Below are 6,000 nucleotides of genomic sequence, written 5' to 3'. Positions count from 1 at the left end.
TGGCTGCTGACAACGCCCTCGGAGACGCCCTTGATGGAGTCCGGGATGTTTGCGCTACCGTGTGCTACCGTGCGGCGTGCACAGCAGGAGTGACTGGTGCCGGGTGACTGGGAGCCTGCGGTGTGGAGGAAGCAGCTTCTCCCTCCACCGCAAAATCTACCGAAGTCTCAGCACGGTGCTCAATGATCTACACCATCATGCTTAGGCAAGGGATCAAGCGAAAACCTAATGCCTAGGCCCCTACCTAGCGCGCCAAATGTCAGAGAGTAGATCTCCGGCCGGGTGGCGGAGTGCACACGCCCTAAATCCTGAGATGAGGAGGGGCTTAGGCGTTTTGCTTGATCATTGGTATGAACGGGAAGAACGCAAGAACACACAAGGATTTAGAGTGGTTCGGGCCGCCGGAGCATAATACCCTACTCCACTGTGAGATGTATTGCCTGTGAGCTCGCATGAGCTTGCGAGACTGTGGTGTGATCTAAGATTGCGTGTGTGTGTAATATCGCATGCCTCCCCTTTTATAGCTGAAGAGGGGCATGCACAAAGGGACTGGGCCCCGACATGTGGGCCCAGAGACATAAAGAATATAGTGCTTGGATCCTCTAATGTCTGTTGCCGAGACAATCTTCTTGTGCACTGACGCCCGAGATCTGCGTATCCTTGGCGTACAGGGGAAGCTTCTTGCGGAAGAGAAGACGAGTATAGTGCGCCACTCGGTACGGGCGCACTGTCCCCCAGCAGACCCAGCAGGCGCGCCGCCTGCTGGATGACCTTGACACCGCCTGCCAGCGGATGGGACAGGACACAATAAATGCTGAGAGGGCACGTCGCCCGTCAGCACGGTGGCAGGCGGCACGTCTTTTCCTCAATAAATGCAGGGGCTGCACGACTTCTCGTCAGGTTCGGCCCGGTAGCTTATGTTATGGGCCATAAGCAGCGGGTCTCCGCCTGAGCGGGAAGTGGAGGGCAGGGCCCACACACGTGTCAGCATCGGACCCTTGCACATACCAGGGTCCTCCATGTTCCGGGACCCTGCTAGGGTTCGGACCTACCCTGAGGCTCCGGACTCATATGTATAGGGGTCCAGTGTCCTTCTGTGGGGGTCCGGACTTACTGGGATGTGGTGTCTTTCCTTGCCAGGTGGCGCCCTTTGGCCTGGGGTCAAGCGCCGTCCTCCGCGTGGCTAGGGGACATCGCATGGGTGCGACGTCTTCATGCTGTAGGAGAGGGTACCCCTGATTTAGGGTATCGACAGAGATGGTAAACTAATAATGTGGGCGCATGTATGACATGAGGCTGGACCGACCCAACATGAGATATTGTCATATAGTTCTCTTTTTGCAACATGTATATTGTATCCTTAGACTTGATATTGTCGCATGTTCTCAAGATGTGAATTGACTTACTTAGGGAATATCAAACGCTACTCCGTAACTGGGTAGTTAAAAATGTGCTTTTGGGTTTGTCATGAAGCATGCTGTGAGGCATGGTCAGTCAAGATGGAATTTGTCCCTCTCTTCTTGAGAGAGATATCTCTGGGCCCCTCCAGTGATTGGATCAAGAAATGCATGACCGTGCTAGGGTTAAGTGTTAACCAATGAAAGGATTCCAATTCACAATATCGAGAAAGAGAGGTCAGCTTAGAGCCAGACCAAATATCATGAGACAAAGGGAACAACATGTACGTAATGTTGCAATTGTTCGTCTGATATGATCTTTACGTGCACATAGGAGTTGACATGTCTTACTAGAGGTCGATGTCAATTATTGGGCCAAGTAAGAGTACTTGGGCCATGTCTATATGTACGTGAACATGTAGGGTCATACACTTAAGGGGAAGGAAGCCTAGCTCGGATTAGATCCAAAATTAGACATGGCCTTAGGGTTACTGATGGGCCTCGGAGTTAGAAGCCCACTAGAACGACTATATAATGAGGGGCAGGGGCGCGGTTAAGTGAACGCTAATTCGCCACTAGCAAACGAGTAGTCGCCTACCCCTCGCCCTCGCCTAGCCACTGTCGCGAACCTAGCAGTTCAGAACGCGGCACTTCCTCCCTGTACGTGTGGATACCTCAGAGGTGCTGCATCTGAAGCACTAGGATGAACCTCTCGAGGATGTGACGGTCGCCGGCGACTACACAACACTGCTCGACACGTTCGTCTATATCGAGACGTCTTACACTTCCCTGCGCGTCTAGTGGTAATTCCATGATCTATAACTGCAGTAGTTCTTGGTTTAATCGGGTCAAAATTTTTGTTTTGTGCTAGTGTAGCCTCCCCATAATCCTACATATATTACTAATATAATATAGAAAAAATCTCAAATTTGTGCAGTATTCTCCAATAACATAAACTAATCACTATTTGGCACTAACACTACATGCTAATTAGGATTTTATGTAACAAATTGTTGTTGGGTAGAGCCAAAAGCCAGCTCATGAGCCGAGCCGAGCTAGCTCACTCTTTTCACAAAACAGGCTTAGCTTAGGCTCGTCCTGAGTGTCGAGCCACTTCGAGCCAAGCTACTGGCTCGTCGAGCTCGAGCGAAGCTGTCTCCCCATAATCCTACAGTGGTATCAGAGCCAGGTTGTGCATAGTTTTAGGTCTAGATCTAGGTTCATGAGATGGATCTACTTGTTGCACGGTTTGATTAGATCAATTGGTTAGAAGGGTTTGAAGTAGATTGCCTCGGATATGACCAAAGAGATCAGTTCGTCCTTCTCTGTTATGTACGCGACTTGCTCCTACCGACTGGAATCACCATCGGGGCTAACTGCATGCACAACCAGTATATTGACGTAATAGATCAACGTCATGAGTGTAATCTTCTTTAGGTGGAAAGTCTCGGATTTGGGTTAATTTGATCAATTGCATGAGATTTTCAGTGCAATTTCCGTAGATATGATGCATGAAATTCTGTGAGGTTTGTCGTGGCTATCTACTGTAGAGGCGAACATATAGAAACATGTTTGTCTAACCTATTTTTGCAGGACATCTTGTGATCGGTATGGCTGTTGTGTGTATATGATGCATATTAATGAATTATTCGTGACCTGCGTGTCATGACCAGGGCAATACGACTAGAGTCATATGTATTGTCCAAATTTAATGTAATGACCTGCGTGTCAACATGTCATGATCTGCAACGTATATGTAATTTGGTTACTAGCATACGTTAGATAGGTCTTGAAGGACTCGCCACCTAAAGGATGGCATACCTATGTCATGGAGATGGAGATCATCATGATGGACAAATTCTTGGATATGGATATCACCATGTGACAGCAAGCCATACCGAATCACAACTATTCTGTGAATGTCATTCTTAATGTTCTACTTGTTCATGTTGCATATATGTTCTTGTGTGCGATGATATAAGTAGGACTATCCCTCATAAATGTTTAAGCTCAAATGCCTCTCCAAATCTTGCACTATCATAGGTCTTGTACAATTGTTGGTGGGTCTATGATATTAGGGTGCCACCAGCTTTCCTTGACTAGATAGGTTTGTATCGGATATGAAATGCAGAAAGGGTTGGTTAACTTAAACAAAGTTACATCAACGGTTAAGGACTATGGGGCATAAGGTTGGGAGTCGAGACAAAGTGATGTCACCCAGCAACAGAAGTCATATATGATATGATTAGCAAAGAGTTGCTTATCAATCTACCTTGTCTTCTAGCGGTGATGCTAAATCTCACTAGTAGACTTGTTAATTGTGGGTTCTGAATCACTAAGTATCAATCGAGGGATATTCCTTTTAGTGGGAGTAGATTCTATTAAATGTTTAATATGATTTGTTCTGCCATGGATATTTTTGTCTTAGTATTTTGCATTATTTTGTTGTAGATAAATGGCACCTAGCACACCAACATTTACTTTGCGTTCAATTCTTGAAAAGGATAAGTTAAATGGAACAAACTATATGGATTGGATCTGTAACCTAAGAATTGTTCTTAGGGCTGAAAAAGGAAGACGTTCTAGACACCCCACTGCCAGAGGATCCTGGTGTAGATGCAACTGCTGCAGCTAAAATTGCTTACAAGAAAGCAACAGATGCTAATCTTGAAGTGAGTTGCCTGATGCTTGCTTGCATGGATCCTGAGCTGTAGGTACAGTTTGAGACAAACCATGAGGCGCATGATATGATCGCGGCGCTCAAGGATATGTTCCAGACTCAGGCTAGGACTTAAAGGTTCAATGTGTCCAAAGCCTTTCTGGAATGCAAGCTAGCATAAGGCACAACGGTTGGGCCACATGTAATCAAAAGGTTGGTTACAGTCAGAGGTTGGAGAAGCTAGGCTACCCAGTAAGCCAAGAGTTGGCCACTGACTTCATTTTGGCATCTCTTCCGCCTAGCTATGGAAACTTCATTACGAACGACCATATGCATGGGAAGAGAAGGGCCTCAATGAACTATGTGGCATGCTGAAAACAACAGAGGGTGACATAAAGAAATGCGCTGGCAGCAGCGGCTATGTGATGGCGGTCCAAAACAAATCCAACTTTAAGAAGAAGGGTAAATCTCAAAAGAAGAAGGGCAAGGCAAAGGATACATTATCCAAGCCAAACCAAAAGCCAAAGGCTGGACCAGCTATAGATGCAGAGTGCTTTTACTGCAAAGAACTTGGTCACTGGAAGAGGAATTGCAAACAATACATGACCTCTATTAAGGATCGTGACGGTAAGGGTACAACCGCAGCAGGTACACTTGCTATTCACATTACATAAATTTTTCTTGCTGATTCATATATAAATTCTTGTGTATTTGATACCATATTGGTTGCCCATATTTGCAATTTTATGCAGGGAATGATAAGAAGTAGAAGCGTGAAAAGAGAAGTTGATTTCCGGGTAGGCAATATTGCAAGAGTTGTTGTGTTGACCGTAGGGATGATGCAACTCCACCTTCCATCGGGATTTATTTTGGAGTTAAATAATTGTTATCTAGTTCATAGTATGAGTCGAAACATTATGTATCCTTCATGTTTGATGAAGGATGGTTATTCATTTGTGAGTGAAAACAATGGTTGTGTGATCTCTAAGAATGCATGTTTGTGGCTTTGCATCCATTATGAATGGGTTATTCATTTTAAATCTTGATGATGCACCTATCTATAATATTAGTGCTAAAAGGCCTCGACCTAATGATTTCGGTCCTACCTACATGTGGCACTGTCGTTTGGGTCATATAAGTGAGAATCACATGAAGAAGCTTCATTCTGATGGACTTTTAACTTCATTTGTTTTTGAATCATACGAGACATGTGAAGCATGCTTACTTGGCAAGATGACCAAGGCACCCTTCACAGGTTTACCTGAGAGGGCATTAGATTTGTTGGAACTCATACATACTGATGTGTGTGGACCAATGAGTACGACATCTAGAGGATAATTCCAATACTTCATAACCTTCACTGATGATTTTTGTAGATATGGATATGTCTACTTAATGAAACATAAGTCTGAATCTTTAGAAAAGTTCAAAGAGTTTTAGAATGAAGTGGAAAATCAGCGTGGCAAGAAAATTAAAGCACTACGATCTGATCGTGGAGGTGAATATTTGAGTGATGAGTTTAGCAATCATCTAAAGAGTTGTGAATTGTTCCGTAGATTACACTATCTGGAACGCATCAGAGAAATGGCATGTCTGAACGACGTAATTGGACTTTAGATATGGTTCGATCAACGATAAGCCAGTCGGACCTACCTTTGTTGTTTTGGGGATACGCTCTAGAAACAACATCTTTCACACTAAATTGAGTACCATCTAAGTCCGTAGTTAAGACACCATATGAGATATGAACAGGGAAAACCCCCAGTTTGTCTTTTCTAAAGATTTGGGATTGTGAGGTTTACATCAAGCAACTGCAGTCGGATAAACTCACTCCAAAATTGGACAAGTGCATGTTCATGAGATATCCAAAAGAAATTTGGGATATTACTTTTACCACCGGTCAGAGGGAAAAGTGTTTGTCACCAGGAATGGTGTTTTCTTAGA

Source organism: Zea mays, chromosome 8, assembly GCF_902167145.1.
Source record: "Zea mays cultivar B73 chromosome 8, Zm-B73-REFERENCE-NAM-5.0, whole genome shotgun sequence".
NCBI lineage: Eukaryota > Viridiplantae > Streptophyta > Magnoliopsida > Poales > Poaceae > Zea > Zea mays.
Note: the sequence above shows the minus strand (reverse complement) of the source record.